Source organism: Sinocyclocheilus rhinocerous, unplaced genomic scaffold (genome assembly GCF_001515625.1).
Source record: "Sinocyclocheilus rhinocerous isolate Xijiao unplaced genomic scaffold, SAMN03320098_v1.1 scaffold953, whole genome shotgun sequence".
Taxonomy (NCBI): Eukaryota; Metazoa; Chordata; class Actinopteri; order Cypriniformes; family Cyprinidae; genus Sinocyclocheilus; species Sinocyclocheilus rhinocerous.
In genome coordinates this window covers 1,209,385-1,215,148 of record NW_015643169.1, presented here as the reverse complement: position 1 = coordinate 1,215,148, position 5,764 = coordinate 1,209,385, and the positions used below count along the sequence as shown (strand labels likewise).

Sequence of the window (5,764 nt, the reverse complement as noted above, 5' to 3'; positions counted from 1 at the left end):
TGATTTGAATCTTGTTTTTTTACAGATTGGCTTGTTTGCAGTTGAGATGAAGTGCACAGTAAACTGTCTGGTCTGAAAAGATCAGTGGATCTGTGTTAGGTGAGCACTGACGCCATGTCGAAGGTGGAGCCCTGGAAAGAGGGTTTGCGCAGCACAAAGAGCGTAGCGGCTGTGTACGGCGGACGAGGATTTGAATCATTCCAGTAACGATCTCTCTCCATCATGGGCAAATCTCCATACATCTCATCCACCGCCATCATAGACACCTTTCAAACACTCATACAGAGAGAACAGCTCAGTCATGTGAACGAACGAGTGTGTGTTTCTTGACAATGAAAGACAATTAGAATATATGATTTGATATACTGTAAATGGCAAATAGCACCTGGAAGTTTCTATCAATCAACCAGTTGGTCTCAAAGTCATCATCATCCTCTCCAAATGGATTTATGAGCTGCTCTGCCACCTGATAAATAATTACACAATGATACAAACAACACATACAATTTGTCACGGAATGATACATCTGGATTCTTGTTTTATAGTAACATTTACACTTGTGGGCGGGATCATATATGAAGAGGGAGGGGCATCTAATTAATGTTTAATTCGAAGCAGGGATCCTGATTCCTCACCTTTAACCAGCCAGCATAGAAAAAGAATTGCAGAAGGGTAAAGATGGGGACGTAAAGGTCAAGGTCGTGACCCGGATAACCCTGACTCGGGTCCAGAAACTGACGACCAATCAGACACACCAGGAAGAAACTGTACACCGCCAGAGTCACAACCTGAAATGGACATGACTATCTGTTCATATTTACCACAAAACACATTCAGTCTCTCTTGTCTTAAGCATGGATCTGACCTGCGTGTAGACCAACGGTATGCTGATCATGTCATAGTGAAAAAGCATGCTGCACTTCCCTCTGAAATCATTCAGCTCCTAGAAAACAACACAAAAGACAGAAAACAAAAGCAACACTAGGCATCAGATCTTTTCAAACGAATTAACTACAGTGTTTTTACTCTTATAAATAGTCATGTAAAACCGCTAAAAGCCTTTTGTATGTATTTACCTCCAACAGAAGTTTATAAGTATTGTCATCTTTGATTCTGCCCTCACAGCGGGCGACTGCAGTCAGGTTAGTGAACCACACACATGGGATCCAGTACTTATTATAGGGTGAGTGTAAACTCTCAAACTTCTTACGCTCTTCTCTTGTCATAAAACCTGGAAAGAGAGAGACATTTCTCAGTGTCGTCTATGGAAGTCAAAAAATGTCTGATTTTATTCCTCACAATTTTATACCTCGTAATTTTGAGTTGTTGGTTTTTTTTTCTGAATTGTGAGTTTATAATGCTCAACTCTGATTTAATTTCTTGCCATTCTGAGTTGACATTTCACAATTCTATTTTTTTTCCCTCTGAAATGAAATCTCTTTTAAGGGGCGCCTAATGTCATGGATAAAAAAGATCTGTCTATATCACAAAATGCATGTTTCATTCAAGATTTAAACTTAAAATTGTGAGAAAAGTCAAAATTGTATCTTGCATTTCAGATTTTTTTCAGTTATGAGTTGACATATTGCAGTTCTGCCTTTTTTCCTCAGAACTGTGAGTTCATAACACAAACTCAAGATTGTGAGAAACTCGAGAGTTGTTACAAACTCACAATTCTTCGAAAGTCCATTGTGAGATATAAACTCACAATTCTGAGTAAAAGTCTGAAGTGCGAGAAGTTAACTCAAAATAAAGTCAGAATTGTGTTTAAACTTGCCATTCTGACTTAACATTTTGAATTCTGATTTTTTTTTTTTCATGGAATTGCAAGTTTAGAACACAATTATGAGAAAAGAAGTCAGAATTTTAAAAAAAATTAACTCAAAATTCTGAGAGAGAAAAAAAGCAATATGTAAACTTAGAAGGAAAAATCACAAGATATAAACTCAAAATTATGAGAAATAATTTAGAATTGTGAGATAAGATGCGATTGTCATTTATTATTTTTATTCCTTGGCAGAAACGGGCTTCCGTAAGTTTCCATACGTCCATCACAGCTTTCAAATCTTTGTGTATTAACAACAGCTACTTCTGCTATCATTACTAACAATTACACGAGGCGTGACTTAAGAGAAAGTTGCCTTGCCATTTGTTTTAGGTGGTTGCTAGGGCATTGTTTGGATGTTTCTGGTTTGTTGCTATGTAGTTGCTAGGCTGTTGCAGTTACTAGTGTGTTGTAAACTCACTGTACCTGCTTCCACGACGTGATCCATCGTAGGGAATCTCCTGAAGACGGCGGTGCTGACGGAGCGCAGGATCAGGAGCGCGGACAGACTGGCGTAGCGCATCAGTGTGCGGCGCAGCAGCCTGCCGTGCTCATCCCCACCCTGCACACCCCCGGAGAGCGTGCACATGATCCTGTCCGGCAGTGGGATGGAGGTGTATAATACAGTAAAAACTGTAATATTATGAAATATTACAATTTAAAGTGCCCCTGTTATGCCATTTCCAATATTGCCTTTCATGCAGTGTGTAATGTAGCTGTATGTGAATGTAAACGATCTGCAAAGTTGTAAAGCTGAAAGTGCACGATAAATAAAGTTATTGTCTCCCCAAATAAAGAATAGACTCTGAACAGCTGAACCGAGTCGTTAGTAATTCGAATCCCACTTCCGTGACGGCTACACGTCACAGGGTAACACATTTGCATAATGCCCGCCTATGTTCTACCTTGGCCATGAACAACTTGACTCCGCCCACAAACGTCATTCTACTGACAACTGCCTCTCTAATCTCGGGGAGTTCAAGGCGGGATTCACAAAATGCTTGCTGTTGAAAGATGGATCAGTATCCTGTTTATTTGGACCAGCTGCTCCACTGAATCACAACCTGTAAGTATGATTTAAAAAAAATAGAGCGTTCAAAATACAGAACTATTGAAATAGGCCTATCGTTTCCGACACGCACTGTATGCGGTAGACCAATCACAACAGACTAGGCCATCTGACCAATCAGAGCATAGCAGGCTCACGGAAAGGAGGGGTTTAGAGAGACTGAATCTTTGAACTGCTTCGAACGAATCGTTTGAGAATCGCTGGAAAATGAGGTGATATTTAAATGCATATTTTGAGAAAACTAAAGCGTTTTTTCACCTTGCATGCATGTAATCCTATTGTAGGATACTACAAAAACAATATTAGGAACTGTAAAAGTGGCATAATAGGGGCACTTATTGACATCAAATTACTTATTTATTTGTGGGAAAATGACATGAACAAATAGCATTGATGAATTCTGTGTCGTTTTGTTGTATTAGCCGGTTTGTCTCACTTAAAATACAATTTTTACACTACCTTTAAAAAGTTTGTGGTCAGTAAGATGTTTTTTGTTTTTAAAAATATGAATACTTTTATTCAGCAATGATGCATTAAATTGAGTAAATGTAATGTTTAAATTGCTTAAACAAAACTTTTTTTATTTGAAATGAATGTTGTTCTTTTGAACTTTCTATTCATCAAATAATTCTGAAAAAAACCCATCATGATTTAACACTGAAGACTGGAGTAATGATGCTGAAAATTCAGCTTTGCACCAGAAGAATAAATTATATTTTAAAGTACATTCATATAGAAAATAGTTATTTTGAATGGTAATAATATTTCACAATATTACAGTTTTTACTGTATTTTTGATCAAATAAATGCTGCCTTGGTGAGCAGAAGAGTGTAAGTTAAAACAAAGCATGTTTATTCAAAAATCAAACAATAAGATACTGTTCTGACTGAATCTGATAATCTTAAAACATGTTCAACATGACTGAACTTAGTGGTTATGCTGTCCCGGGACGTGCGTACCTAATACGAAGGACATTGGGATGAGACTGGCGTAGTGGTTGCAGTAAATGGAAAGCTTTTCAAAGTATCTCTTCTGATCGTTCACAAGGAAGAATCTGGAATAGAAAATGCAGTAAGTAAAATATAACTCACAATCAAAGCATCAGATGAGGACAGTGACACAGCCACACACCTGTATGTGATGCTGATTGCCGTGTACATGGCGAAGAAAGCCAGAAACTCTTTGTACAGGACTTTGTAGATGCTTCCCTTCCAGGCCAGCAGCAGTTTGGAGAAGCCGCAGAAGCGCGCATTGGCCACTCTGGCGGTGTAAGTGACGGTCATCACGCACCACTCAAACTCAACGGGTCACAGATTACTGAGAAAAAACAAGGGCCGAAGAGAAGATGAATGCAAGTTCAGGATCAATACACAGTAGAGTCAAAATACATTTTTTATAGGATTTATTTATACATTTTTTAAATAAACTACAAAAACAAAGAAAGCAAGGACAGGGGAAAGAAAAAGACTTTTTGTAATAATGAAAATAATATAATGCTGAACAGATCAGTAGTTCTTTCTCATTCATATGAACAAATTTAAATAAAAGTTTGTCATTTGAGTCATTTTGTTTTCGTTTTTTGTTTGTTTTTTTAATCGTTCTATGAAACTGGTGTCCATCATTAACGTGTGTAAACAATGACTATATGATAAATGATTTGTTTTTATTTCTTTTTCATTCTAAATATTATTATTTTTTCTTCATATAAACTGCTGTTTTAGCAAATGTATTAACACTAATATATATGGGTCCCATTTAGGTGACCGCATCAAATGAAACTTACAAAAGTGATTTTATATACACATAAAGGATATTTAATGCATTTACTTTCATTTTTAAATAACTTCTTTTAAAATAAACGTTGAATATATGGGTGAAATAATGCTCCATCGTCATTCAGTGTAACATGTATTTATGTAAAAATGAAACAGCATGCTTATTCTGACCTGTGCTCATTAAAATATGTAAGAAAATATGTGATCATACTAAATTTTATTTTAAATTATATTTAGATTTTAAATTATTAAAAACTTCTTGCTGACAAATGGGTCAAACCTAGTGGTTTAAAGGATGGGGGGAAAGACTGGTAAAGATTTAAGAAAGAAATTAATTAGTATTTTGGGGCTGTATTTTGGAGTCTTTTAATGATGTATAATGATTCTTATTATAAATAAGCTTGACAAGATTTTTGGGTGTGTATATATATATATATATTTGTATACACTTGAAATAATACATAAAAATGACAAATAATACATAAAATATAAATACAAATATCTATATAGTTTGGGACGTCTTTTTGAGTTTTTATATATTTGGCTGAGGATGGCATAAAACTAAGTCTAGTGCATATGTGATATCCTGCTGTGGATCTCATGGGACAAGCGCTTTGTCATCTAAAATACAGAGGCAGGTAAATGTGGGCATATACGCATAGTTCCAGAAAAACATGCTGAACTGCCACAGGTGTTTATTTTTCCATGAGATTTCATGTGCTCTAAACAATTACGCACAAGAAAAAACTTTTCTGCCATAGTCTGTTATTCAGTTACCAACATACTTTTTTTTTTTTACAATACTGTTCCCTTAATATTGTATTTGCAATAAATGACTTTATTCAATAAACTGTATGTCAACACAATTATTAAATGTAACTACAAGTGTTCTTACCTTTTCTCCCCAGACTCGGAGGAATAAAATATTTTACCAGATGTTGAGGAGGTGCATGTTTCGTCCAGACAGGCATTCATTCATTATGTTCTGCCAGGAGCTTGAGGGTCAAACGCACCTCCTTCATGAGGAGGTGGGACTATCATCTCTGTATCCTCCTAGACTCATCCAGATCTAAGATAAAGAGCAAATGCCACAT

At 36.2% G+C, this 5,764-nt stretch overlaps 1 pseudogene; it reads right to left on the bottom strand.

Annotated features, from left to right (window-relative positions):
• Nucleotides 1-5,764, bottom strand: part of LOC107756992 (bestrophin-2-like) — a 7,697-nt pseudogene extending 1,933 nt beyond the window's left edge.